At 51.9% G+C, this 27,970-nt stretch overlaps 1 long non-coding RNA gene across 2 annotated transcripts; it reads left to right on the forward strand.

The window, feature by feature from the left end:
- The first annotated feature begins 389 nt into the window (after nt 1–389).
- Nucleotides 390–27,970, forward strand: LOC115252224 (uncharacterized). 2 transcript variants are annotated; one of them, XR_003890642.1, is made up of 3 exons: nt 390–949; nt 18,455–18,513; nt 27,860–27,970. It is a non-coding gene; the product is annotated as an uncharacterized lncRNA (long non-coding RNA). The 2 variants fall into 2 exon arrangements; XR_003890643.1 differs by lacking the exon at nt 390–949 and adding an exon at nt 1,282–1,717.

Raw genomic sequence — 27,970 nt, forward strand, 5'->3', positions numbered from 1 at the left:
TCGGCTAGTGGCATTAATGTGTCCTTCTGTTCGACATTTTGAAGAATCGGAGCTCTCCGCCGTCATCCTGCCACTCGCTGTCAGCAGCACCGTCTGTCCGTCCGTCCGTCCGTCTTATCACGCTCCTCCGCTCCGTGCACTTACACCGCAGAAAACAAGCTGTCTGTGCAAGAGAGCACTTGATACTTTTTATTATTATTACCAAACCGTTCCCATAATTACCCCATAATCATTATATAATCCCATAACAAAGCCTCCATTGAAGCCCTGTCTTTTGTCAACGTTGGGACACTGAATTTATAATTGCATTATTCACTCTCTTTCACCCCCCCCACCCCTTATAGAAGCATAATATATCAAAACCATCCTGCCAGGAAGGTTTTAGTTGCGCTTTAGCCCATTCGGGACGTCGCTCTTTTTTTCTCCCCCCCCTTCAGAAGTGAGCAGTTTTACGCGTCGCATCTAAAAAGTTGCGCCAACTAAAAGTTCGGGACTCTGGCAATTCCTTTAAAAAGTAGTTGCCCGTGCAGAGGGGGGGGGGCGTTTTTTTAAAATTCTGATAGTGCCGTGTGTTGAAATGCATCCATTCACAAATTAGCCGCTCGCCTTCTCGATCCATCAGATCTAAAAATCCGTCTTCCCCGCTGCGCAGCCAGCCCGCAACAATATATCGTCAATACATTAAATAGAGGCGGAAAAGAAAGCAAAAGCGAGTCCCCGAGGAGCCGTTGGCGTGCGCGCGTGTGTGCTCGGGGATTGGCAACACAACGGGGCTTATTTACATTAAATACGCCACAAGGTTACAGTGCAGATGAGCGTCATTTTTATCACTCATTACTTCTCTTAAGCGCTGACTGGCGGTCAGGACGCGCGGGCGCCGACGCGCATTGATCCAGGAGTTTCTTTTAAAGACGGGAGGAAGAGAAAAGAAGCGTCTGCACTTGGAACGGTAAGATTTTTCCCCACTTTTCTGGAGTGATTTTGTGACCCGGGTCGTCTGCGCCGTGCGGATTCGCGACACGCGGGCGCGTGTGTGCGAGGCAGGCGGAGGGATGGCAACGCACAAGGGGCAGATTTTTCCACCGGAGCGGCGTTTGTGGCCACTTCAAGGTCAAAAACAAACTAAAGTGCCGCGAATCGCCTCTTTTTCTCGGCTGCCGCCGCGCCGGGGGAGAGGTTCCGATGGGGGGCGGGGGGGATGATTTCTTTAAACGAGCCCCTGTTCACCGCGGGGTTCACCAGCTGATTCCTTTTTTTTTTTTTTTTTAACCCCGGTCAACGACGAATACCGCCAGACCGGGCTCGTAATCGAGTCACTCGGCTCCGCGTCCTCCGGCGGAGAGCCCCCCTTTTAACGGTACAATGGATTTCACCTATCAGACTGGGGGGGGGGGGGGGAGTCCGAGGCGAAAGATGACGGGAACTGATGCGAGGCGATCGGCGTCAATCCAAACGTTTCGAGCTCGCCGTGAGAAATAAGAGACAAGTCGGTTAATGTTCGCTTTAAACTCGGGATGCGCGACACGGAGCGCGGGCGCTGGACACAAGTGGACGGTCCCTAACAGGTCCCGAGCGCACTTTCTGCACCTCCAGCCTCCGACAAGAGCGTGATCCGGTCAAATCATATGGACATACCTCATTATTCAATAAGCATTATCTTCCAGAACGCGGCGCTTACGCACGAGGAGCTTTAGCGGCGCTTCGCCAAATTTAAAAGGTAAGAAAAGTCAGGAGCTTATTGGAAGACGATTTTTTTTTTACTTTGTGAAGTAGATTTTGTGCATCGGGCTTGTTTGTGCGGGTGCATCACAGCGGGGGCCCTCCATATCTCCCCAATCGTGATTACAAAATAGCAGCGCAATTATCCGGAGCGAATGACGCGGGGGGGAGGGGGGTGGGGGGGGGGGAGAAAAACCCTCCGAAAATAAAGAAATAATCATCTTTAAAAAAAAATAAATCAGTGGCAGGAATGCCCACGGGTGGAGGTGCGGGCTGCAGTCGCGAGGTCAGGGCGATTTCGCCACTTTCTCCGGGTAAAAGTCGCCCCCCTTTTTCAGCCGCGTCGCGCTCCCCGGGTGCGTTCGTGCGCGCCCCGCTCTCCAAAACTGCAGCATCGGCCGCCCAGCCCGGGACTTCTGCGAAACTCCGGCCGCGTATCCCGCGGAAGGCGCTCGGGAGGAAAGTTTGGCGCAGGAGCGCGGCGCCGTTTCGCCGCGATGTGTCAAAACTTGTGAGATGGAAGAAGAGCCGGTGAGACCTGCCATTTTGTGCCGCGATCGACCCCTTCTGAATAAGCTGTATTCTGCTTTGAGGAGACGCTCCGAGGCGACGGGGTAAATGTCATTTGTGGAGACTTGGGGGGGAATTGACATTCTGGGGGCACAGATGCGCCTTTTGATGGGATTTTATGTGACTTTTTCACTGGGGGAGAGGATGAGGAAAGTTGACGGGTCGGCAGCAGGCTGCGCCAGGCGGACAGACATACGTTCCAGTGGAAATCTAAAATGACGGAGTGTGTGACATGACAACAGCGCCGTCGAAATTCAGCACACCGTCAATCCCAAATTATCCCAACTTCGGCGCGTTTTACGGCGCTTAAACCGAGCAAAGCAAAAAAAAAAAAAAGAAAGAGAAAAAGAAATGCTGCCACTTTCCCCACGTGATCGCAGCGATGTCCGAATTCACGCGTACACGATGGGAATTAACTGAATAATTTAGTCATTTGTAGAGAGGAGAGGCTCCATTTTAAAGCCCACGTCGCTCCGTGCGTCCTGGGTAGGGAGGACCCTTTTTTTTTTTTGGAAGCGGACTTGACCTCTGGGTGATCTGACCCGGGTTATTACTTCCACCAGCTACCAGCTCGGTACAATGGCGGCGAAGACACACGCCGTCCTTCTTAAAATACTCTACAATGTGCATCCAGTTTTTTTTTTTCTGCTTCCCTCATTGTTTCTCTAAATTGTCCTTAGCCGAAAGAAGGGGGAAAAAAATGTTGCCTCTTCCTCAGATTCATTGTTGGAGGAAAGGGGATAAGTAGGTTCTGCGAGAGTTTAGATGCTGTCATTGTTTAATGGCATGCATAGGACGGATATTATGTCTGAAATAGTGTCTGGGCGTGAACCCTTTTTGTCAGCTCCTCACATTCCCTGGGAGATGAAATAGCAAATGGATAGCTGTCCCCGCTGCTCTGACAGCCCAGCCCTCCTCACAGACCTGGTGCCCCCGCGTGCGACTCTCACGCTGAGCTGCAACAAGTTCAAACGTTGTCGTTCTTCTCGGCTGAAAATATTGTGCTTGCTGAATTTTCCGGGATTGGGGGGGGGGGGGGAAGGCCTTTTTGCCGCGCTAAGCTGAAAAATTGATGTGGTAAATATGGTGTCGAGGCCTCTGTGAAATATGGTAAAAATTGATTTAAAATTAATCAAGGCCATTCTTCACATTCGTAGATCCCGTTTCACTCTTTATTTAACTTACTAATAAATTTCCCAGGCGCGCGTCTGCGGCTCCGGCTTGAACGATCGTCCCTTTTAAAATATTCAACTCTTATTTATCACGAGCGGGAAAATAAGGGAATTAGCAACAGTTGAATTCAGTCGGCAGCAGAATTCCGGAATTAAACCTCAGCGTGTCGCAAAAAAAAAAAGAGACAAATAAAATTCCCGGGCTGTCGTAGTTGTCGTGCCCCCCCCTGACAGAGGTGATACACACCTTTGAGCTTAAAATGAGGGGGGAGGATGAGTGATGAGGGGAGACGGAGAGGGAGAGAAAACAGAGAGTGGCGTCGAGCGCGTCTTCTTTCCAGCGCCTGTCAGTCGGACGGACGGACGGACGCACGGACGGACGCTGGGTTCACCGTGGCGTAGGTCCGCTCAGCTGGAGCCGCCGCCTTGACAGTTCTAACGCGCTGGACGATCCAGCCTGGTCTGAAAAGTCCAGTAAGATCCCCTCCTCGTGAGGACGGCGGCGTCCCGTCGCTAACGACGCCGCGGCGCCGCTAATGACGCAACACTGTGGAATAAGTGTAGGATCGATGGGACGGTGCGTGGATGCGTGCACATCTGGCAGCGTGCGAGCAGCAGTCGGACCGGGGCTCAGATCCCCTTTCATGTAATTAGAAGACAGAGGGCTCCAGCTGGACTCTGCCAGGCCAGAGCTCCCAGTCTTCTGGGACGGGGGCGGTGGTCCAGGCCAGACCAGACCGGCTCTGCTCCTCAGCCAGCCATTAATTGATATGTGAAGCAGCCACCTATCGGCTCTGGTGCTGCCTGCGTCCTCCCCTCCACATGTGGGCCACAAGACAAAGTCTTCTTGTATTCCTCTGCGTGCGTGCGTGTGTGTGCGTGTGTGTGTGTGTGTGTGTGTGTGTCCCTCGGGGGTGTTGGAGTGTGTCAAAAGGCCTGTAACACACAAGCGTTGGACTGGTTTGAGGCTTGTCGCTCCGTGACCTTGATCTTCAGAGTTCAGGCCAAAGAGGAGAAGATGCTCGTGAGTGTAGGGGGTAATAGGGCACACACACACACACACGCACGCACACACACACGCACACACACATTAGCGTTATCAGGCGCTTTTAGGGAGAGTTTGCATCATTTTTGCTGCTGTTTCTGTGTTTCCGCGTCCCGTCCGTGGGCTTCAACGTGCTACGCTTGTGCGAACCGTTCCCGGTGTGCGTCGGCGTGAAGGAGCGGCGCGCGTCTGCGGCGTAGCGCCGCGGAACGTCGAACGCGGAGCGAGGGAGCACGGGAGGAAGCGAGCTGTGTGAAGAACCGCTGAATCACCGCTCAAATGAGACCTTCTGTCCTGTTGTCCTGTCGGGTCCAGCGCCTCACACTTGTGATTCAGAGTGAACATTTCACCCCCTGGTATGTTCTTTGCCCTGTGAGCTTGATAACGACTGGAGGTGGGTGGGTTTTTCAAGGGTGGGTGGATGCGTTTGGGGGGGGGGGGGGGTAATCGCAGACGTCATTTTGATCCAGGAATCAAGGGTCCAAAGGCAGATGAGGCACTGACAGATCGGCTCAAGAGTTCTTTTCGTGCCGGGGTGCCATCACGAGGAGCGTCTGGCTGTCTGGGCAGCGTGGGGGGGGGGCAGGTTGGGGCGGGGGTGGGTCGAGGTCTGGGGGTTTAAGAGAGGAAAGGAAAAGGAGGGAAGGAAAAACTGAAGTGATCATAGAGGCAAAGGTGGGAGAGCAAGGGGGGGGGCTATATTTCTGTGGTAAATTGTGTTCACTCACAGCCTCCTGACTGGTTTCACTACATTAAAGTTAAATTAATGTGCAAAAACCATAGTGAGTTTGTATTTCTGACAAATGTGCTGCTGCCTGGAAGCCTGGCGGAGCTTTCAGATGGACCCGTGTCCAATCAGAACGCTGCAGAACTCTCCTCTCCTCTGATAAAAGGAAGCCCAGCCTCCCCCCCCCCATCACACCCACTTGATATCACTCATTTTGTTTGTTTTAATGCAGCTAATTTCATTTTTAACACATTTGTTCTGGTAACACGACAGAGGCAAAATCCAGGAAAGCTCCTCATGAGACCTGGGGAACGTCTCCTTTGTCTGCTGTGGCTTCCTGGCTGAGCCCCCCCCCCAGCATTATCATGTTTGGGTTGAGTTTGGGCCTCATTAGCATGTTGGGTTTAAGGATGCATCATGTGATGTCAGGAACGTTCCCGCTCCTGATGTGTCAAAAGCAGCCGCGTTGCTTTTCAGCTGTGTCATTCCCGCCGACTCCGGCTTAGCCGGAGCAGGCTAGCACGCGTCAATCAGAGGTCCTGAAGCAGAGAATTGTTGCTGCTTAGCATTCAGTCACGCTCAGACGCTGGTAAATATCTCCAGTGGCGAGCGGCGAGGCGGGAGGAAGGTACCGTGGGTCTGCTGCACACTTCACATAACATCTGCATCACATGGCGTGTCTGCTCTTTAGCTGCTCGCCGCTCTCAGATGTGACCTCTGCAAACCCCCGGACCACCGCTAATGAGCAAAGTAGCATAAGACGGAGGGAGAGGAAGACGTGGGGGGGGGGGGGGGGGATGCTGGAGAGAACTTCTGCACCTTTTAATTATGATCAAGAGGTTTTTCACCAAAGGATGGAGGCGTCGCTGTTGTCTTTGGCTCGTAAATCTGGCCCCGGATGTCGTACTGTACACCATTATGGTGCGTATCCACCTGCCCCCCCCCCCCCACACACACACACCCCCATTTGCATAATTGGATCTTTAATGAAACTTTCCGCGTGGCGAAAATACAAAACCTATAGTTAAAAAAAAAAAGGCAGCTGTTTGTGGGGGGAGAAAATAACCTGGTGCAGGTGAACGGCACTTAAAATAATTATCGGAATGGCGAAAGCTGGTTTAAATCTTAAGATTGGATGGGGGGGCGGGGGGGGGGGGGAATAATCGGTGTGGAACAACCTGAGCAAGGCGCTCACACATCAGCAGCAACGCTACAAATAGGATGAGAAGGGACTGTGAAAGCTGTACATTCCCCGCCAGGTCTGGCGGGTTAATACTACAATAGCGGGATCTTCTCTGGCCCGGGGGGGGATTTCGGCTCCTCTTCTGTCGACACTCGCTGCACCAACTTGTTACTCAGGGAAGATGGCTCTTTTATAGGGAGGTCGATTCTGCCGGAATTCCTCCGCCACCGATGTTTTGACAGTGGCCATTCGGGTCTCGCTGCCCTGTTTCCCCTTCGGACTTTTTAAGGTTGGTTGGGTGGGGGGGGGGGTGGGGGTCTCCGCTTCCTTCTGCTGCTTCTCATGGAAACGCGTGGTTGCTGCCGGCCCTCGTTTGCGTCCAGCTAATTGTTTCATGACGTTCTGACATCTCCACGAGGCCGCGGTTCAGCTCTTCCACGCTGCCTTCAGGGCCCTCCAATAAAAACAGTACGTTATTTGACCCGTCTCCCCGGGGAGCCAGTGACGCTGCGAGCGGAGGAAGGCTTCGTTTTTTTAAATCGGTCAACAGCAGAGAGCCCCGACTTTCTGCTGGAAGCGGGACGGCCGTTTGCTAACCGAGTGCTAACGTTAAAGAACAAGCCAACGCTGATGATGCACTGATGTGTGTGTGCGCTGTGGCTGCCTGCGAGTGCGCGTGTGTGTGTGTGTGTGTGTGAGGGAGCGAGAGAGAGTTCCCACTTTACATCTGTGGGAGTGGATCATGTGTCAAAGCGGTTTACAGGTGGCCTGCAGGGCAGCCGCTCCACAGAGAGGTGGAAGAAAGGCAGGGAAGGTTCAAGTACTTTAGAGACTCTAATGGTGCTGAACTGAGCAATCCCAGCATCTGAGAGGACCCTTCAAAGGGCCCCTTATCTCCGCCCGCTCCACCGTTTCACCTGCTTCTCTCCCCCCGCTCTTATCTCCCGTCTTGTTCCCAAGCGCTGTCACGTATTTTATCATTCCAACAAAGAGAACTCCGGTCCGAACCGGGAGACCACACAGGAGGAAAACCGCTGTTACGGACAGTGGGAAGGCGGGAATTCAACGACAACGGGCCCAATTTAGCGTTAGCGTTAGCGGAGATCAGAGATGGGCCATCGTGACAGTCAAAATACTGTACGGCGACCAGTTCCCGGGGAATTAGCCCCCGCGAGGGGCCGGGCCGCCCCCTAGGACTCCAGTACCTGGACTCCAGTCATGGATTTGAAGCTCGCTCTCTTTTTTTAAAACAATTTGACCATCACAGTGGTTAAAAATGGTTTAAAAGTGCTCCCGGGAGGACAGAGATAAATACACGGCAGGCAGAGCGATGACAGGACAAAGTGGGGGGGGGGCAGAGGAGGAATGATGTGCTTAACAGCATCTGTAGGATTCCTCCTGAACAAGCCGCTGATCCCGGGAGCCTGCTCCGATAAATTCGGCTTGATAAAAGTCAGGGAAATGCCGACCTGTCTGCGCACCTCTATTAGGCGCCGGCACGTTTGTCACCGCCAGTGCGAGTCAAGCGCAGGTTTTAATGTCACATCAGGCCGAATTAAAGACTCCATCGGAAACCCTGAAAGGTTTAAGTTTTTATTTCGAGTGACAAAAACGGCGGCGCGGCTGCTGCTAAAGATTACTGGGCCGCAGTCGTTCCACATTTCATATTTGGCTACTGGGAATTTGGTGATTATTTGTTACTTGCTCTAGCCTGGATGCTCATTTTCTATCTGATGACTTTGAATGAGGGTGCGCCTGCATGTGTGTGTGTGTGTGTGTGTGTGTGTGTGTGTGTATGCACGGGGGAGGTGACGCTCGTGTTGAACTCACATTAGGAATTTCTTATTTTCTAATTCATGTTTTTTAATCAAGAGAAATTAGATCTATGTTGCATTAATCACCAAGCTTCCTTAATATAGCAGACAGAGAGGGAGCATTTAGAAAAGCCTCCGCGTTTCAAAAACACACAACTCCCCCCCTGAGAAGCCCCTTAATACCACCGTACTGTTCTCCGTTTATGCAAAAGTAAATAAGTAAACCCAAAAGGCAAATGAGCATTCCAGGCATTTAAACACACAGCCTTCTGTAAATGCCTGGTGCAGCCGCGACCACCAATCTGAGGCATAGCTGCACACACACACACACACACACACACACACACACACACACACGCAGATGCACACTAAGTTATTGTAATATATGTGTTTAGTTCATTATTTTTGTCCACATAAAGGGCAGAAGTATTGTGAGTAAATGGTCTTCATAAAAACTCTCACACACACACACACACACACACCACCGAGCAATGTGTAATGACAACATGTATGTAGAATTTATTTATGGTGGCTTTTAACAGGATGTGGGGTCTCAGGTCTCATTGAATCCATTTCAAAAGTCAAATAAACGCCATTATCGTCTCATTTGCCTATTAGAAGTGGCTGAATCCGCCCAGAAAGCAAGTGGCTCGTCTCTTTATTAGCGTTTTAGCCTCAGAGCGTTTGAATCAGTCCCAGAACGGAGCCAAGGATTTAACGACACCGTGACATCCGCGGAGTGGCGTCCAAATCAACTTGTACTGCGAAACTTTGTGTTCGATAATAAAAGCTTGTGTAAAAGCCTCAAACGCTGCCATACATCTGCTCTCCGTTAGCATGCAGCATTTTTACCCCTAATTAGCTGTTCACATGTTGTATTTCAGCAGGAAAGAACCTTCCTGGTACGTTGCTTCTTTTTCTCTTCTCCCACACACACACACACACACACACACACACACACACACGTGTGATGTCACCTGATATTTTATTTAATACATTCATGTCTTTGCTGGAGCACTTTACCTGCCAAGAGCTGTCAGTCTCTTATAAACTGCTTTAAAAGTGTTCAAGGTGGATGCTAAATACTGTTTATCTATTATTTATGGCGTTATTACCAAGATTGAATGTAAAAAGAGAGCGCTCTAATGTGGGAGAATTCCCATGGCTCCGGCTCTCTCCTTTAATATTTTTAGTCACAGGCTGAGCTCCCACCCCTGCTGAAATCCCAACCTTTAACGGATCTCACACGATTTCCGACAGTCTGCTCAAATGCTTTTTTAGTTTCATTTTCAAAGCCCCTCTCACACTCCGTGGCACCTCCTCCTCCTCCTCCTCCTCCTCTCTCAGCTCTTCCTCGTCCTTATTTCAAACAATATTTTCTTCTTCTGCTGGTGATTTCTGTGGCCTCCTTCAGGGAGGGGGTTAAGTGGGCCTGCCGGCCGTCTTGTTAGCTGGTCAATGGGCTGAACGGGGGTGTCAGGGCGACCACCCTGGGTGTCCCGAAGACCCGAGGGGTTATTTTGGTGTAAAACCCTGTTCGGGCCTTAAAAAGGACTTTATCAAATTGAAGCCCTTTATTGTACCATAAAGGTGGTGGGTGGGCGGGGGAGCGATCTGTTGCTTTTATTGGTCACACAGGTGAAATTTGTCCAGCTGAGCTAAACCAGGAAGTCCACCCCACCTGCCTCTGACGTCACACACACACACACACTCTCTCACACACACACACCTCCCTCTGTCTCACCCCTCATGGACTCCTTTCTCTGATTGCCGATCAGCCCCTAAGGGCTCTGAGGTGCTCTTGCTAGATCTCTGTGATTAGAGCTAAATAGCCTCCCTCCAGCCCGCTGGAGACCTGCGTTGCTTTGGGGGGGGGGCACCAACGAGCCGGGACAGTCGTGGCTCCCTGCTTCTGCCTGTGAGACTGTGGTCAGTGCTGTCACTAACACCTGTGTGTGTGTGTGTGTGTGTGTGTGTGTGTGTGTGTGTGTGTGTGTGTGTGTGTGTGTGTGTGTGCGTGTGTGTTTTTAGAGCTCGGTGGAGGTCAGTCGCCTACTCAACACCCCTTTTTTATCCAATTTCTGTGGCTGCAGGCGGCCGGTCGCCGTGCTTTTGTTGCAGGAGGTAATCTGTGAAATGATCTTAATTATGGATGTTTGGCCTGTTTCCCCCGCCACGTCTTCCTCCTCCTCCTCCTCCTCCTCCTCCTCCTCCTCCTCCTCCCTCTTTCTCTCTGCGTTCTTTCTTTCCACGCATGCTTTTAATCGAACAGCCTAGTTAGCTCATTGGGTGTGGGCAGCGTGCGCTCCTCTGCCTGCACTTGCTGGGAGGCGTGAAGGGAACTTAGCGAGTGGAGAGACTGAGCAGCCGTGGCAGCGGTGCACAGTGTGCATGGGGGGGGGGAATTACACATTAGCTGGGGTTTGGGGCTTGTTGATAGAGACCTAACGAGGAAAAGCTCTTCAAGTGTTAGTTTGGGGGTTAATTGGTCAAAATAATTCCATGAGTGTGACCGGTTAGTTGAGACTCATTATTCCCACGTGTAGTAAGCATGTTATTACACCAAAGTGGGATAAAACACTTTAAATTTCTCTCATATAAAATACGGTAAAAGTCAAACTAGGATGGAAGTGGAGCTTCATTCCTGAGGCATTCAGAGGCTGTGGGAAAACAGAGTTCTGACTCTAAAATTAGTGGCCTTCAAATTCTATAGGCATTATGTCCATTTAATGCAGCTAGAGAAGAAGTGTTGAAAGGGGGAAATTTCGAACGTATTTCCTTTTATGTAGCAGTGACAATTCTGATGATGGAATTAGAGGGAGGGGAGGAGGAGTTGGGGTGGGGGGGCTCAGATGGGATCCATTACACATAAACAGGCTCTGCATTGATGAGATGATCCGACCAGGATTAGGCCTCCAATCTTGATGGACACTGAAAAGGTGACCACACAGGGAGGGGCATGGATCTGTGCGCGCATGTGTGTGTGTGTGTGTGCGCGCGCAGACATTTGTGTTGGGTAAAAGCCGTTCTTCAGCTCTGCCTCCGTTGCTCTGGGAGCCACTTCCAGGTCACAGCGGGGCCAAAGGGCACCAGCTGGGGCCTGAGTGCCGCTCCAGCCCCGTTTCCACCGCCGCCGTCGCGTCCCACGCCTCCCAATCGCTGTCGGCTTAACCGTATTTTCCTTAAATGTTTCAAAGAGCTTGATAGATTTTCCGGGGTTTAATGGAAGCGGGAAGGATTCAACAGGCTTGTTTTGTTACAGTAAAGATTAAAAGTAGCAGAAACAGCCCGATAGGTCCCCGTTTGCCTCCAAACAATATTTATCTCCCGAGTTACAGCGGAGATAGCGACTCCTCCGGAGTTAGAGGGAGGGGCCGGGGTTAAACGGCGTGACGGGATAAGTCGGCGGCGATTAGCTGCCATTTGAGGCCGTGTCAGGATGAGGAAAGACAAATGGAGATACTGGGATTCCCGTTTCTGCTTGTGTGTCACTCGAGGTTCCTCCGCATTCTTCCCCTCTTTCCTCGCGTCCTTATATTATTAAAGGTTGCCTCCGTGCTCAAGGAAGGCAAAGCAGATGGCCCTTTTCATAAATCATGCTTATAAGATGATTACAGGCGTCGCCACCCACCATTTTATTCCTCACTCGCAGTACAGTGGAGCTCTGTGTGTTCCTCAGACCTCCTAATCTGGCTGGAGTGGAGGAGGAAAGCGCAGTAGATCAGCTGAACCGATTACGTTCATGACCCGCAGAGGCAAAACAAATGAAAGCGTTTAAAGGAAGAATGTCGCGAATAACGTGGCGCTGCGCGTCTCCAAAAGCCTCTGAAACACACACACGCACACACACATGCGCGCGTTTAGAGTCGTTACGTTCATGAGTTTATGAGCTCTGCTTGAAAGTTGTTCTGAACAGGATGTTAAATATATATAGCACAGAGTGAGTATGTGTGTGTGTGTGTGTGCGTGTGTGTGTGTGTGTGTGTGTGCCAGTCTTCCTTGATGTATGCACCATGTCAGGCAGTCATTGTCTCCTGGGCAAAGAATGATAGTTCAAATACCCAGCATCTCTCCCCCGGTGCTTCAAATGCTCGGCTTTGACGTTTTTATAATCCATCTGTCATCTTTGCGCGGGGGGGGCCACGCGTTCCGCACCGCTCAATTACCAAATTCTCTTTTTGCCGGTTACAATAAGACGGGAAGCACGTAATACGGGCGACCCTGAAAGAGAGAGAGATGGGCAGGGTGGGTTCGGGGATGGGTTGGGGGGGGGGGGGGGGGGTTGTAGAAAGAGAGGAAGAAAAAGAGGGAGGAATTGCTTGAAATCCTGTGTTGCGGCGTTCTCACGCACTCGATTGTGTCCCTCCGCTGCCTCTCATAACAAGAGAACAAAGCCTGTTTGTTGTGGGTGGAATTCTTAAAATGCTTCCTACTGTTACAATCATGAAGCGTTTGATTGAATGTGTATTGTTTCAAGGGTTTGCTGATTTTGATCATTTCTTAAGTGCCTAATATTATTGTGCCGCCTCCCCACCAGCGGTAATAACCGGCTAGCAACCGTCGGCTAATGCGACGCCGTTCGATATTAACGTTATTTTGTCGTCGAGTTGCGTCCAACAAAGACAAATGTGTGTTTTGATGGCACCTTTTTGATGGGAACGTTGTGTTTTTGTCCGTTACCGGACGGAAAAGCCGGCGAAGCTCGCCTCCGCTCTTAGCGTAAAAACCATCTTTAATTGGGGGCTACTTTAATGTACGGCGCTTAAAAGCTGTGCTGAGGCGACGGGAAAAACTTCAGATAAGCGTCTGAAAAGGATAACAACAACAACAACAACAACAACAGCAGCATTTGCAAATTACAGCTCTGAAACATATTTCATTTCCATACACCACAGGCCCCTTTTAAGGCTTTACCTTTTAATTCTTTTTCATATTTAACACTCGTTAGAAAAGAATAAAAGCCTCAGATCTCCCTCGTTTCCATAGAAGCGCACCCCCCCAACCCCCCCCACCCCAACGCATCCTCGCTGGGAGCAAGATGAAAAGATTGTTTTGAGAAACTCGAAAAGAAACTCGACTTTCTTTGGTTCTTCTAATATTTTGCCATAATTGTTTCATACACGTTATATATTTTCATTTGGAGGTGGGGGGGTTGGGGGGGGTAGATGAAGAACACATCAGCCTCTTTCTTCCTGAAGGGACGGCAGCAGAACCCATCTGGTTGGGTGAGATGCGCCGGGCCCTCCCGCTCTCTTCCCTGGAATAATACTCCCGCTAATGACTCCCGCGTACTCTGAAATCTCCCTTTTGAAATTGGTCTTGGCAGATTATTTGCAGGTACTTGAGCTGCATCTGTTTGCAATTTTTCCCCCCCAACGTGGACGACTTTAATGCCGGCCGGGGGGGTTCGGACGGAGGAGAAGGGTCTATTTTAACGCCGGGGGCAAGAATAGCCCACGGTGGGAGCGGGCACGGGAATTCCGCGGAATTCTACCTTAATGTCGAAATTCACTGTCACGTCGTTCCACAGACAGGTGGTGGTGGTGTGTGTGTGTGTGGGGGGGGGGGGACTCGTGGGGGTCCCGGTCTCCTCAGCGCCCAGCTATAAAGGCGGTTTTTGCGGTTTTTGCCGGTTTTAGCTACTTTGGGGGGTATTTGGCCTTCCCGGAGGCCTCGGGCTTCCAGCTTAAACTCACACTTCCAGCGCGGGAATCCAACGTGTCATCCCGCCGCTGGCTGCCAGTGTCGCCTCGCCAACCGGCGCCGTCCGTCCGTTTTAAGGCCGCAGCTACGGCTGCGGCTGCGGCTGCGGCGGGGGGGCGGTCAGGTGTCGGCGCTGTCCAGTAGAAAGCGTGGTGCTCAGCCTGAGCTTAAGCAAAGCTGAAATGATTGTGACTTCACTCATTATTTCCAGCATGTGGCGAGCAGCTGACCGGCTTAAGCCCCTTTTTTTTTTTTTTTTGTTCAGCCCCCCCTTCCCGCTTTTAAAACTGCAATAAGGTGCCCTATTGTCCTATGGCGGGGTGTCCCTCAGGGGCCACAGCCGGGCCCACCCGGCTAACCGTAATTGCGTAGGTGGTTACAATTACATTAATTACATATTTCATCAGGGCTGTTTATCTAGGCTGCAAATGAAGAAGCCAAACTTTAAACTCTGTCTTTTGTTTTTGCGCCCCCCCCCCCCCCACCACCACCCCCCCCCCTCCTTGTGTGTGTGGTTGTTTTATTAGGAGCGAGGGGAGGGGAGGTGCCAGAGGAGGAATTACGCTGAAAGTGTATGCCTTGCAACTTTTCCCCTCCCTGTTGGAAATGTTTATTTGAACAGTAAGCTCATGATTTGAATATTTGTAATCCATGCTTAAATTTACAGGCCAGATGAACTTTTTGGCACAGAACGGCAACCATAAGTAGGATTTTGAGAAAAGCTTTACAAAATTTTAAGCCATGTGCAAGGCTTATATAATTTAGAAAGGGAGGGGGGGGGGTGCACAAATAAAACAGGCTCTGCCTTATTTACTTTACATGCTTCGGGAAAACAAACAAACAAACAAAAAAGAGCATCGTATGGCGCCTAACATATATGTATCCGTCTGTCCATCCGGGCGGAGGACGGAATCCAAAGTTTCCAAGCTGTCGCCTGTGAACGTCTCCAGGAGGAGCATGTTCCTCCAGTTGTTCTCCTGCGTAAATGGGAAGACGAAAACATACCGTGTGTGTGAGTGTGTGTGTGTGTGTGTGTGTGTGTGAGAGAAAGAGGGAGCTGGCGGAGGTCAGTTGCCCACTCAACACCCCTTTTTTATCCTCTCTGTGCAGCTGCGTGCAGCCGGTCTCCAGCCTTTTGAAGGTGTGTTTGCCTTGTGTCCACTGTTGCACACACACACACACACACACACACACACACACACACACACACACACACTTTTCAGGGGTTAAGTAGAACCAAATGAGTAGTTGGGAGACCTAAGATCAGCAGCAGCTTTCAGCGGGGCTCCTTCTTGGTCAATGTCAAGATGATTTAGGTGCTCTTCTGCTCACTGTCTCTCTCTGAGCACTGGTCCTCCAATCACTGCTCAGAGCCGCGCGCGCGTGTGTGTGTGTGTGTGTGTGTGTTGGTGCGTGTGTGTGTGTGTGTGTGCCGGGCCTCGAAAAACAAATGAATATTAAATCGCTGCCAAACTGCTCGGTTACAGCCTGAAATACCAAACTTGTGGAGCCCGAACAGCCCCTAAAGTCAGATCAGTAAGCTGTCGGCAGAGCGCCGCTTTTACACGCCGCTTTCGTTCTCTGCTGTTACATATGTTGGAATCTGTAAGGACGTGTGCGTGTGTGTGCGTGTGCGTGTGCATGTGCGTGTGTGTGTGTGTGTGTGTGTGTGTGTGGCTGCTACAGCTGAATCATGGCTCCGCCGCTGCCCCTCATAGCACTCGGCAGTTAGTGGTGTGAAAAAGTCTCCTCTTTGAGGGCGTTATATAGATTAATGTGCTGAGCCTGAGGCACACACACACCTCACAGGGGAGGGATGGCCGCGCGCGCGCGTGTGTGTGTGTGTGTGTGTGTGTGTAGGGGCTGTGTGAGTGTTTGTGTGTGAGTAAAGGGGGGGGGGGGGGTGTTGGGTGATACTTGAATGGTTCCATATTCTGTCATTTTATTAGTTCCCATTATTACTACAGGCTTCTGGTGTTGGGACACAGGTGTGTTTCCCTTCACCTGTGTGTGTGTGTGTGTGGGGGGGGGGGGGCACTTTTGGGCGCTTGTAACCTCTCGAAGCTTGTGCGCATGGGACATTTCTTTGGTCCGATATTTCTGGGCGTAAATTCCCAGCGCAGGTTTGAAATTGTGGAATTTAAAATGTCACCACGCCGCCGCCGCTCCCCCCCTACCCCCCCCCCCCCCCCCCCCCCCCCCCACGGCGTTGTGTAGGTGCACGTATGCAGCGAGCGAGTTGGACGGGCCCCGGCGTAGCTGTCAGCTCCCATTATGTGCTGAGGTGTCATGTTTGTTAGGGAGCTGAGTGCAGATGGCAGAGTGGAAGAAATGGATCACTAATTTTAACAATGATTAATGAACAGAGATGGAAAATGAATTAGGCCGGACTATTGAAGGCCCGGAATATTCCTCCCGAAAATGTTAACTCCGGCTGCCAGGCAATCAGCTCTGCTATAAGGAGGGGTGTGTGTGAGCACATTTGTGTTTGCTGCACCCCACACACACACACACACACACACACACACACCTTTTGTGGAGTCAACACTTCACTGCTCTTTCCTATTACTTCACTGTTCGCAGTGAAGCAGTGACGGCTTTAAACACACCGTCCCCCCCCCCACCCCCCCCCACGTTGTGTGTGTTACCCCCCCCCCCCCCCCAGTTAGGTTACACACTCTTTAATAAGGTAAACACGGGAAAGGTTAGGCTGTCTTGGAATGTTAACCGCTTCCTTCGCTGCCGTCAACCCGTAGATGGAGCAGATGTGGTGGCGACGCGGCGGCGTTCCACAGGACGCTTCCTTTCGCTCGGAGCCTAAAAATGGGATTTTGGAATTCCGAAAAGGATCCGGGACGAGCGCGTATGGATCCGCCTCCTCAGTCACCTACCACATTAGCAACCTGTACCAGACAGGCGATATTCCGATCCTAAAATGGCAGACTTGACACTCCTCGTGGCAGAGTTCCTCCTGTCTTCCCACCACTTTCTTCCCTGGCGTCCCCCCCCCCCCCCCACCTGCCTTTATTTGTGTCTTTCTTTCGCGGCTCCTCTTGTAGGCACTTTGTGAAACACGCTTTAATAGGTAGGTGTGAACTAGTTTGGATTTAAGTCTGATGGGAAATATGTTAATGGGGGGGTGGGGGGGTGGAAGAAGAAGTTCTCGTGCGTTCACATGCGAGTGTGTTTGGAAGAGAGAGAGAGAGAGCGGGCGAGCGGAGGAGCTCAGGTTACAGCAGCATATGCTAAGCATTCAGAAAACATACACAGCGCCTTTGGTGAACAAGGTACTCGCTATGCCCTTGGGATCCAATTTAGATTGTGACTTAAGGCGATGTCGTGGCTTTGTGTGTGGCTGAGCGTGTGCACGTGCGTGCGCTCTTTTGTCGACGCTCCATGGAAGGGGGGGGTCCGGATGGGCCTCCCTGAGACCTCCACATCTGTGTCCCTCCTCTCTCCACCGGCACATCTCCTCACCTGCACCGAACCCTCCCAGGTGTGTGTGTGTGGCGCGCGCGAGACCGGTGTGTGTGTGTGGCGCGCACGCACCAGGCCGGCCCCCGTCGTCGATGGGAAATCTTCTCCTAAAAACACTGAAAGTGGGGAAAAATTGAAAAAAAAGAGATGGAGCCAAGTAAAAGGCGGGTGATGTGTAGCTAGCTAGCTAGCTAGCATAGCACGGCTGCTTCTGTAATCACCATTTGCACCATTATCCGCCAATTAGAAACCAAAAGCACATTTAAAAACACTCCCTTATTGATTTGATATTTTTGAGTCAATCCATATTTTTCCATTAAACCTAAATGAATAAATAAAACGTGCACTCGCGTCGCAGAATTAGCAGCGTTTTGATTTAGCCGCTGTGGTTTAGTCCCTCAGACGTCCCGAACATCAAACAGCGCTCCATGAAAAAAATACTGGATCACAACCGCGTTTTAAAAATCCAATTACGCGGCGGGTCAATAGCTAGCTTGTAATTTCTTCTGTAACGCTCCATGGATTGGTCTTCATGGATCCAAAAGATCTTTTTTTTGTTTTGAGATCATAGGTGGAGTGTACAGAAAAAATAGTGCCCGACCACAATGAACGCTAGTCGCGGACGCTAACTAGTCAAACATGGTGAGCATTAGCAGCTCTCGGTGGAAGCTAGCGAGGACGCTAGCGGTCGATGCCCCCCCCCGTGGGGCATTCAGGGGTTGAAGGAAAGGTTTTAAATGCCACAACGACGTGAGAACAGAGGAGAGAAGCGCCACATTATTTGGGTTCCTGCAGCGTTCCTGAAGCCGCTGGGCGCCGTGCTCGGGTCACATGACCTCCGCCGCGGTTCCTCCTCCTCTATCCGTTAAATCCGGGACGTGTTGATGACGCCACGGCCTCGCAGGAAGTCCTGAAGACGAATAGAGATGTTTGGAAGCATGTTTCTCTTCTGTCACTGTGGGGAACTTATCGTGCTTCAGCTGTGGCTCACTCTGAATTTCCCCGTGTGTGTGTGTGTGTGTGTGTGTGTGTGTGTGTTTGCAGGCGCTTCGGCAGAACTGTCCCAGCATCCGGTGCTTGTTGGAGCAGCAGGCGTCACACAGGTACGATCACGCCAGCTCGCCGTTAAAGGTGTCCGTCACGCCGCTTCGCCTTTTGGTCGCCAGACCCGTGTTTTTTCTGAGGGAACTCAGCGGACCGCGCACGTGAGAACAGAGCACGTGCGCGGTCCGCTGAGTTCCCTTCCCAGACATCCATCGCACGGAATTATCAGTACAGACCCCGCAGGTGTGTGCACATCACTCAGTGATGTCATCGGCAATCGCGGACGCGCACGCACGTGCGCTTTTTAGGGACCGTGCTGCTAATAAGTGGTTTTAACACCGTGGCCGCGCTGCTCTAAACAGCCCGACGCCGTTCGTTAGCTGGTGCTAAAACCTGGAAAAGTAGCGCGGCCAAATGTGACGCAGGTGTGCCACGACAACCTGTTCACCATCCGGCTCTGGCGGGTTCCTCCAAGGGTCAGTCGCATCAAAGGTAGTTAGGATCTTATACACTGAGATCAAAGCCAGAAAGGGTTGAAAATGTTGTTGTCGCCTCTGGTGTTAGCATGTTGCTGCTGTCTGTTGTTGGTGTCACACCTCCACGCACTCAGGCGACGCCGCCGCCGCCGCCGCAAGGCCGCGGCCAAGCTCCGCCCCCGTCGTCTTTAGCTTTAAACCTACGAGGAATCACGGGGAGGAGCGCCGCTTCTTCCCTCTGACCTCCTGGAGGAGCTTCGGGATTTTAGCCCGACAGGAAAAGGCGGCTCTTGTCTCCGGTTGTCGCGGCGACACCTCTCAGCCCTACAGACGCTTCACCTGTCAGGAAGCGGGAGCTGTCAGCGTCGCTCCGAATACCTGGAGCAGACAATCGGAGAGCGGGGGTGACTGGAGAACAGGTGCACGCCATTCCTGGCGCTGATGAGCTGCTAGCATCACTGAATACGTCTGCTGCTGAGCGGCGCAGGGTCATGTGACCCAGGCGCGAGGACGCTTGAGTTCACCTGGCCGTCTGTCCTTTGCCTTCCTCGCCGCCGTCAGCGTTCGGACGTCTTTCCTTTGACAGCGCAATCGTTCTCGATGCGAGCGGCGCTCGGAAACGCTCCCGAATCTGATAAGAAGATGATTAAATATCTTTAATGTGGTGAAAAAACGAGGTAACGGGATAACTTTCTGCTAATGTAAGCCCCAGGTGTTGTCGTCACATCCACTTCTGGCGCACACACCGCGGCGCCGACAGGACGGGACGCGCGCCGCAGCAGGCGGCGCCGCCGGCGAGCGTTATTAATCAAGTCGTGCGGCAGATTTCCCCTCGTACTGGAAGCGAGGGAGAAGGCCTCCATGTTTTAGTCCGGCTCTACTTTTTAGAGCGGATGCGCCCACCTTGAAAACACATGGGACAACGCGGAGGGGCGGGGCTACTGTCCACGGGGGCGGGGTTACTGCCCGTGGGGGCGTGGCTACGGCCCTCACAAGGTGGCTGGCGGTGTTGGAACTATTTGAAATGGACCAGATTGGTTCACGTGTGCCGGCACAAAGGGAAACACGGTTTTGTACTTTGGAGCTGAAAAGGAGCAGCATAAGGTGCAGAAGTGGTGGGTGGAGGAGGTCAATTTTCCCACCGTTCCCTCTTTAGCGTCGTTGGGTTAAGATTGTCGCTGCTGTGTTGTTCTCCACCCCGCTGGTATAAATAAGACATGATTGGCATCACAGCAGAAGAGCCGCTCTCTCTCCCTGTTTATCTCTGTCTCTCGCCCTGACAGCCTTCATTTGCCAGAGGAGTGGCAGACTTAGTGGGAGTTAATGATTATAATTATTTCCCTTTTTTATTTCTTTTTTTTTTTTTTTTTTTTTTTTTTTACATTGTGGGATAATTATTTAAGAGGTTCATGTAGTCATTGTTGTAATCAGTAAAGAGAGATTACAGAAAATCTGCATGCCAACAGATGGCACTTGGCTGTTGTAGCTCGGTATTAAAGCTAGCGCGCTAGCTCGCTAGCAGGCGGCGAGGAGAGAGGGGCCACTAATAAACGATTTATCTTTCAATCGAATGGTTTTTATTACATCATGCCAGAAAAGAAGGCTCGTCAGAAGCAGCTGGCATCATGTGACCGACCGCCGGAGCGTTTCCGGTAGAGCAGTGCATGATGGGAAGTGGCGAGTTTCAAAAATAAAGAGAGGAAAAAAAAAAAAAAAGAGGACAAACGTTTGACCCAGAAGCTCCGACCCCGCGGCTTCACCGCCAGCTCCCGCGCGCTGAGGCGGTTTTTCACGTGCGCACGTGCGCGGTGTATTTGGGATGTAAGCCTCGTCCCTTCGGTTGCACACTTCTCCAGGTCCTAAAGTTCTAAATATAAAACCATACGATTTGTTCTCCAATGTTGGGGAGCGGGAGGAGCTGGCCTACATTCCTCGCTAATTGTATAATTGGAAAAGCTCGCCAAATGAGCGGACCCCCCCCCCCACCATCGCCATCCGCCTCACCCCTACTTACTTAACACCCCTTTGCTAACCCGCGCACGCACGGCCTTCAAAGCGAACCACAAAAGAGGGTTTTGGGAGCGCCGATGCTAATCCCAAACTAGCGCTGCTGTCAGCAGCATCTACGCTGGTTAGCATCAACGTCCTCCCTCTGCACACCTGTCCACCATTGTGCGTCCTGCCCTCACGACTCCGTGGACGTTCTGTTGTGTGTGTGTGTGTGTGTGTGTGTGTGTGTGTGTGTGGCTGGGATATTGTTCCATAAATAATGTGGCGACAAGTGCGAGATGACCTACCTGTGTGCTGTGTTAGCGCTGTTATATATGTTTCCACTAGACCTCATGGTCAAATTGGCTGCGCTGATTGATGGCCGCTGCCACGTCCCGTCCATTTCCATGGCGACTGATGGAGGCTTGGGCGTGGGGCTCGCTCCTGAGGTCGCCACCGGTGTCTAACAGGATTGCGGGGTGCCGCTAAAACGCAGCTGTTAATTAATGCTATCGATCGGTAAAAAATAGAGGCAAATGTTATTTGCATACAGCCAGAGTGATCAATGCATTAACCGATCCCCCCCCCCCCCCCGCACGAAAAATCTGATTTCCCGAGTTTTCAAAGTGAAGGAAAGAGAGTTCAGACTAATGTGGATCGATCCGGCCTCTCTCAGACAGGAATACAAAGCATTTTATTAGCCGGCGAAGGGTGAGACGAGGCGGCGGGGACGGTCCGGGACGTCTCCCCTCGCCGTCCCCCCTCCCACCTCGCTAAAGTCGGCTAAAACGTAATGAATTAACATTTCTTCTCCTTTTCCAAAAATGTGAACCCAACAACGGGATACAGAAGAAAACAGGGGAGATGTTACCAAAGCCCCGCCCCCCCCGGAGCAGCTTATTATAGCGTATTGATTTATAAAGCTCTAAATGTGATCCTTCGCGTCTCAGTCAAGGAAAAAAATATAGACAAGTAGGAGGAGGAGGAGGAGGAGGAGGAGGAGGAGGAGGAGGAGGAGGAGGAGCGGCATCTGGAGGTGGATAAAGAAGGGGAGAACGTCCCCGACATGAGGAAGTGACAGCGAGGCATTTTCAGAGGCGCTCTGGAACACAAAAGGGTAATTGTTTTAGCCCAGATGTTGCTTTCGCACAACAAGCAGGATACAATGTTCCTACTGAGCTGATGAGCCCAATCAGTGAAATGATTAAAAATTGATTTTGTCCCTGTAATTACAGTATGTAAACTACTTAGCCGGGATTGCAAAGGAAGTGATTTTCTAATTACGTATATACTCTGGTGTCTAATGATTGGTTTTTTGAAGTAATGAAGAGAGGGTCCTAACGACTCCACTGTGTTCTGTTGTTGAAGGGAGAAAACTAGAGAGGGGGGGGGGGTGGGGGGGGGGGCATCGTTAGGGCAAGACAGCAGGCTCGGATACAAAAGGGGGATGAAAATTGAATTTTTGCCATCCACCGCTAGCACGCTAACACGAGGGCCTTGTGTTCTGTTGCATGGGATCTGGAAAGCTAAATGGAGGCTGTGACTTCTCATGAGGGTCAGCAGGCTCCAACCACACCAGCAATCTGTTAACCCTGGTGGGGTCCGGGGGGGGGGGGGGGGGGGGGGGCGAGGGGGGGTATTACACATTCATGGGAAAGTGACTGAATAGTCACACTGAACTTAGACAAAAGTGGATTAAACCAGCTTTTGTGCCTCTTTTTAAAAGGCCTGTCGCTTTATGGAAACGGACTCAAATGTCCTCCACGCTGCGTTCAGGCCCGCGTGGCCTTTTGCCCGTATAACATATGAAATCTATCAAGATGTGTTCAAATAATTTCAAAACGCTAAGTCTAACAGCTGAACCCTTTAGCTCATTAATTATGCAGATGGAGCCACCTGACGGAGCTTTAATTCTGCCGCGCGGGCCCGGTTTTAGAGTAATGATGTTGGGGACGCTGATTAATCCGTGGTTAAAACGGGACCTAAAACACACACGGTCAGGATCTAAACACACCCCCGCTGGTTCCTGTTAAACCCGTCTGATTTAAGGGTGCAAGTCACATCCCACGTCGTCCCCCCGCTTATTAAATCAGGGGGAGAGGAACAGGGTTTCAACAGGGTCTGTACTGGGGGCCCAGTCGGTACTGGGGGCCCAGTCTGTACTGGGGACCCAGTCGGTACTGGGGGCCACGGCCCTCTGAGGCCCAGTCCAGCGCGTCCCCCCACAGCATCCGTTAGCACCAGCAGCTGTAAGGTCAGAGGTCAACCTCGGACCCACCAGCAGCCTTTGCCACGAGAGCGCTGCCGGGAGCCGACCCGGCGTTCCGAGAGGACGGCCGAGAGGGGCCGCTCGCTCCTCTCCGACGGAGCTTTTCTTGCGACCCGGGTCGTAAATAAGAGCCGAGCACCGGCGGGACGGCTTGTTATGGCGAGGAGACGCGGAGACGAGCAAGAGGTCGCGCTGTCGGACAGGGACGGCGGAGATAAAGGGGGCGGGGTCGGCGGGCGCCCCCATAAATCAGCGCCAGGGTCCCTTCGTCTCCGCACAGAGGCCCAACATCTGCCCGCGTCCCCGTCGGCTCCTCGCCATCCAACATTTAATTGTTCCTTTATTGTTTTTTAAGAGAAAGAAATGAAAGGACCTGAGTTGAGAGTGATTACTGGGAGTGGGGGGAGGATCTGTGGCGCTCCCGTCCCCGGGAACATTAATAAGTGACAGAAAGCCAGATTAAGAAAGCCGGGATGCAGCTCGGAAGAAAAGGGAGGAAGCTTTGAAATGCTGCCAGTATCACCAACTGCGCTCCTCTGACACAGCTGATTGGAGGAGACGCCGATAGTGCAGCCTTTAATAATTCACTTAGCTCGGCTATGATCTATCATTTTGTACCTTTTGACACGCGATATTGAAATTTAATATTGCATCAATACAAGTGATATATTGCCAGGCGTCAGAAGAAAGGATGGCGGAGCGAGCCGGGCCGACGTCTCCTCGCGCCCGTCTCCCTCGGAAGCTTTGTTGTACTCCAGTGGAACGCCACCGGAGGAGCGCCCGTCTCCTCGCCGCCTCCCGCCTTTGATATGTGTGTTTTAAAGAGGAAGAAGACGACGACTTTAAACGTCTCCCGCTCGTGCCGGAGCCCAGACAGGCTGGGGCGTCGGTGCCGAGACAGAACATGACAGCGGCGGCTGGGGGGGGGGGGGCGTCGCGCGCTGTCAAGGTCTCGACTCCACTCTTTAGCGCGCCGGAATCCCACAGGCGATGTACGTTAGCCTAGCCTGACTGCTGCTGCGGCGCTCGCGCGCGGGCGGGGGGGCGCCGCTGATGTCGGGCCGCCGCCGTTCACACGGGTCAGAGCGTTTCAGACCCAGAACTGACAGAATTAGAAGTTAGAATCCAGCGGGATTATAGCAACTGTTGTCTCATGCTAATGCTAACGATGATCTGAGCTCTGTGTGTGTGTGTGTGTGTGTGTGCACCGTGTCTCCCAGGAGTGACCTTTAGTGCTGTTGAGCACATGTAGGAAGGCTGCCATGTTTGTCGGTGTCTGAGTGTATTAACGGTGGGGGGGGGGACGGGCCTCCTGCCCGCAGCCTTATGTCCAGGCTTTATTATTTTATGTGCCAAAGGTCCTGAAAGGGTGCGACCAGGACCTTTATGCAGCTTTCTCATCTCGTGGATCAAACTGGGACAAGAAGGAATCCCTGAAAATGCATCGATTCAACCTGGGGGGGCTTTTTTTTAGACGCTCGTGGTGACCTCAAGGTTGAGATTTAAACTTCCCGGCTTCATAGCGCTCTGGGACAGACTCCCCCCCCCCCTCTTCCCCTCCCCCGCGATCGGCAGGTCAACACCTCGGCAGGTGTCTGGCGGTGGCCAGGTGACCTTTGTCTGTCTTTCTTTTAGTCCTCACACCTCAGCCGGGGGGGGGGAAGGAGCTCCGCGCCTCACACCTGCCACCGGCTTAAGTTGTGGGGGCGCGTGGGCCCACGTTGTGCCTGAGCGGGCGGTTGGAGCGCCTTCGGTTAAACTTCAGCCAACTAGCGAAAGCAAACAAAGACGGGAGGGACGTGAATGGGGGGGGGGGGGGCAGATGAGTTCAGGTGGCTGGCGAGCGGCCCACCCAGGGCTAGTTGTCCGTGAAGGATCTGCTGTCGCCTCCTCTTGGCGTGCTGCAGGTTCTAACTGCTGCACACGCCGCTGTGACGGATGTGCCCCCCCCCCCCATCCCATCCCGCCGTGTCGCGGGGGGGGACAGGCCGCTGACACGCTTCATATTTCAAAAGCAGGGTCTGAGGAAGGAATGAAGATTGATGCCGGAAGACGGCGGCCCGACGCGCCGCTCATTTGATCCATATTTTATCATTTGCACGTGTGTGACACCTTGGTGCGCGTCTGCGGTTATATATACATATGCATGGGCGGGATCCAAGGTGCCCCGCGCACGCAGGAGCGCACGTGCCCCCCCCCCCCCCCCCCCCCCCCGCGTTATTAGAGCCGCGCCATATAATTGCATTTGATCTCCAAATAAACAGGGAATCAGTCCATCTCCTCGCTGGAGATGGCAGCCGTGATGGACGAGCACATTAGCGGCGAGGACAACATTAGATTTGCTCAAAATTATTGATCTTTTGTTTGCCAGCCAAGTCGGCGATAAATAACAGCGCACGGGAGATGCGACTCATTATCGCGGTGCCAAAAGCCCGACAGACCCCTGTCAACCCCCCCCCCCCCCCCCCCGCACTCGTCTTCCTTCCATCCCCATCGCTACAACCCAATTTATTCTGTTTTAATCCCTTTCTGTCACTTGCCTTCACTTCTAATCCCGCACTGATGACCCTGTTTTATTATATGTTGCGCTCGCGACAGGACGCTCGCGCAAATACGCGCACGTTGCAGTGTTTTTATTCCTTTTTACCTTCTTAGCGGGGGAAAAAAAATCCTTTTATCACACAATGGGTAATTTATATCCATTACCAGCGTTTTCAATCCTTTCAGCGCGGCTGTCACCGCCGTCGGCACACTTGTGATTAATGTGATCTAATAATAGTCTGCCATTATATTTCCTTTAGTAAAACATGTACCAACATCCTATTCTGCTCCACAAAATTCATTGCCCCTTAAAATATTCCCCCCCCCCCCCCCCTCCTCTTTTTGGTTTGAAAGAGGAGATGGCTGTTTTTTGCCCCCTCTTCTCCATCTCGTTGCCTCCCAGGAGGTGATTATTTGCGGGGGCGGGACAGGAGGGTGATGAGGGATGACGTGATTGGAGGTTCGTAGGGACGCGCTTGTGTGTTCGATTGTGTCCGCGGGTCACCGGGGTGCACGTGTGTGTCGCAGGGTGTGTGTTTGTTCCAGGGAGGGAACGTGGTTTTAGTTTGGTTCCACGAAATGGGGAAATAAAGACTTTAATGACTTAAACGCGCTTTTATGCCTTTACTTTAGAGGGAAATTCGATTTCTGACCACGATTTTTGAATGGAAGGCACTGTTACATCGATTTTACGAGGTTATTCTTAAACACAACGTGTTTGATTAGTACTGGACAACAGGTTTTAGCATCTTTGTTGGGACCAAACATGTTTCACATTCAACCGGGAGAAATCTGCTTCACGCATTTAAGTCGTTACACGTCTTCTAGAAGAGTTGATCGGGTTTGGTGTGTGTGCATGTGTGTGTGTGTGTGTGTGTGTGTTCTTGGGAAGGTGGTCCAGTAATTTGGGCTCTGTTCCCTTCCAGCCGGACAGCCTGAGCCAGTCTGCCACGTTTGGGGCACGTTTTAGACAGGGTGGTGCCAAGGCTTAAAATCTCTCCCTCACACACACACACACACACACACACACACACACACACGCACACACACACACACACACACACACACAGACACACATGCACTTCTGGCTCCTGCCCACAAAGTGGGTTAACCCTTACTGGGTTCTCAGACTTGTATCCAGGATGAACAGGTGGTCCCACAAAACATGGGCATCAATTTCCTCATGACTTATTTGTTTGTGAGTGTGTGTGTGCGTGTGTGTGTGTGTGTGTGTGTGTGGGCACGCGTGCACGTGCATTGTGTGAGGCTGACATCACATCATGGCTCTTTTCATGTAGAAAGGGACGTTTTGTTTGTGTGCAATCATGTTGGGTTGGAGCTGACCTCAGAGTCCGACCGCAGCTAACGCGGCTAACGCGGCTAACGTGGCTAACGCGGCTAACGCGGCTAACGTGGCTAACGCGGCTATGCTGTTGGGCCCTTTTTTCCTCTGGAATCCTCCATCCATTAAAGATAACTTGTATTGAGCCACATCTTATTTGCTTCAATCCACCTCCCCCCCCCCCCCTCCTGTCTCAAGTGATCCTTTCCCAGCAGAGAAAATCGAAGGTAAACCACTTCTTAGGCAAAAATATTTCACTCCACTTTGGGTGTTTAAAATATCGCCCTGCGATGCTGGGAACATTTTTATGGAAAACTGTTACATATAAAGCAAAAAGGAGCGAGGAGAGTGGCCCAGCGGAGATAAACACACACACACACACAGGCGAGAGAAGGAAGGGCTTCTCTCTGAGTCAGCAGGTTTTAGTAAAGTCTGATTAAATGAGGTTGGAAACCGGTTGGGTAGTAAATAACTGAGGTGTCAGAATGCTGCTTAATGACCTGGCTATCTGGTGCATGAAATATGTAGCTGCAGATCTGAGGCTGCCGGCTTTTCATCTCATTATTGCTGTAACGTGCACGACTCCAACGCCGTTGGAAAGCAGCGCGGAGATAAGGCGGATAACGAGGGAAGTTCCTAATGAACTGTTTTAATGTGCTCTTAGAGGGGCTGGGCGGTGGTCGGTCACCTGCGCGTGGGGCGCGCCCCCTCCCCAGGAGGGGGAGCTTGATGGGGAATCGGTGACGCTGAACGCTCTCTCTCTCTGTCTCTCTGTGTCTCTCTACCAGGACTCGCCGATCGGCGTCGAGCAGAAACGGAGCGGAGGCTGAATCTGGCTGAACGGGGCCGCACGCACTGTCACGCCGTCAAAGACACCACCCCCAACTGTCATCTGAGGT

Source organism: Takifugu rubripes, chromosome 13 (assembly GCF_901000725.2).
Source record: "Takifugu rubripes chromosome 13, fTakRub1.2, whole genome shotgun sequence".
Lineage (NCBI taxonomy): Eukaryota > Metazoa > Chordata > Actinopteri > Tetraodontiformes > Tetraodontidae > Takifugu > Takifugu rubripes.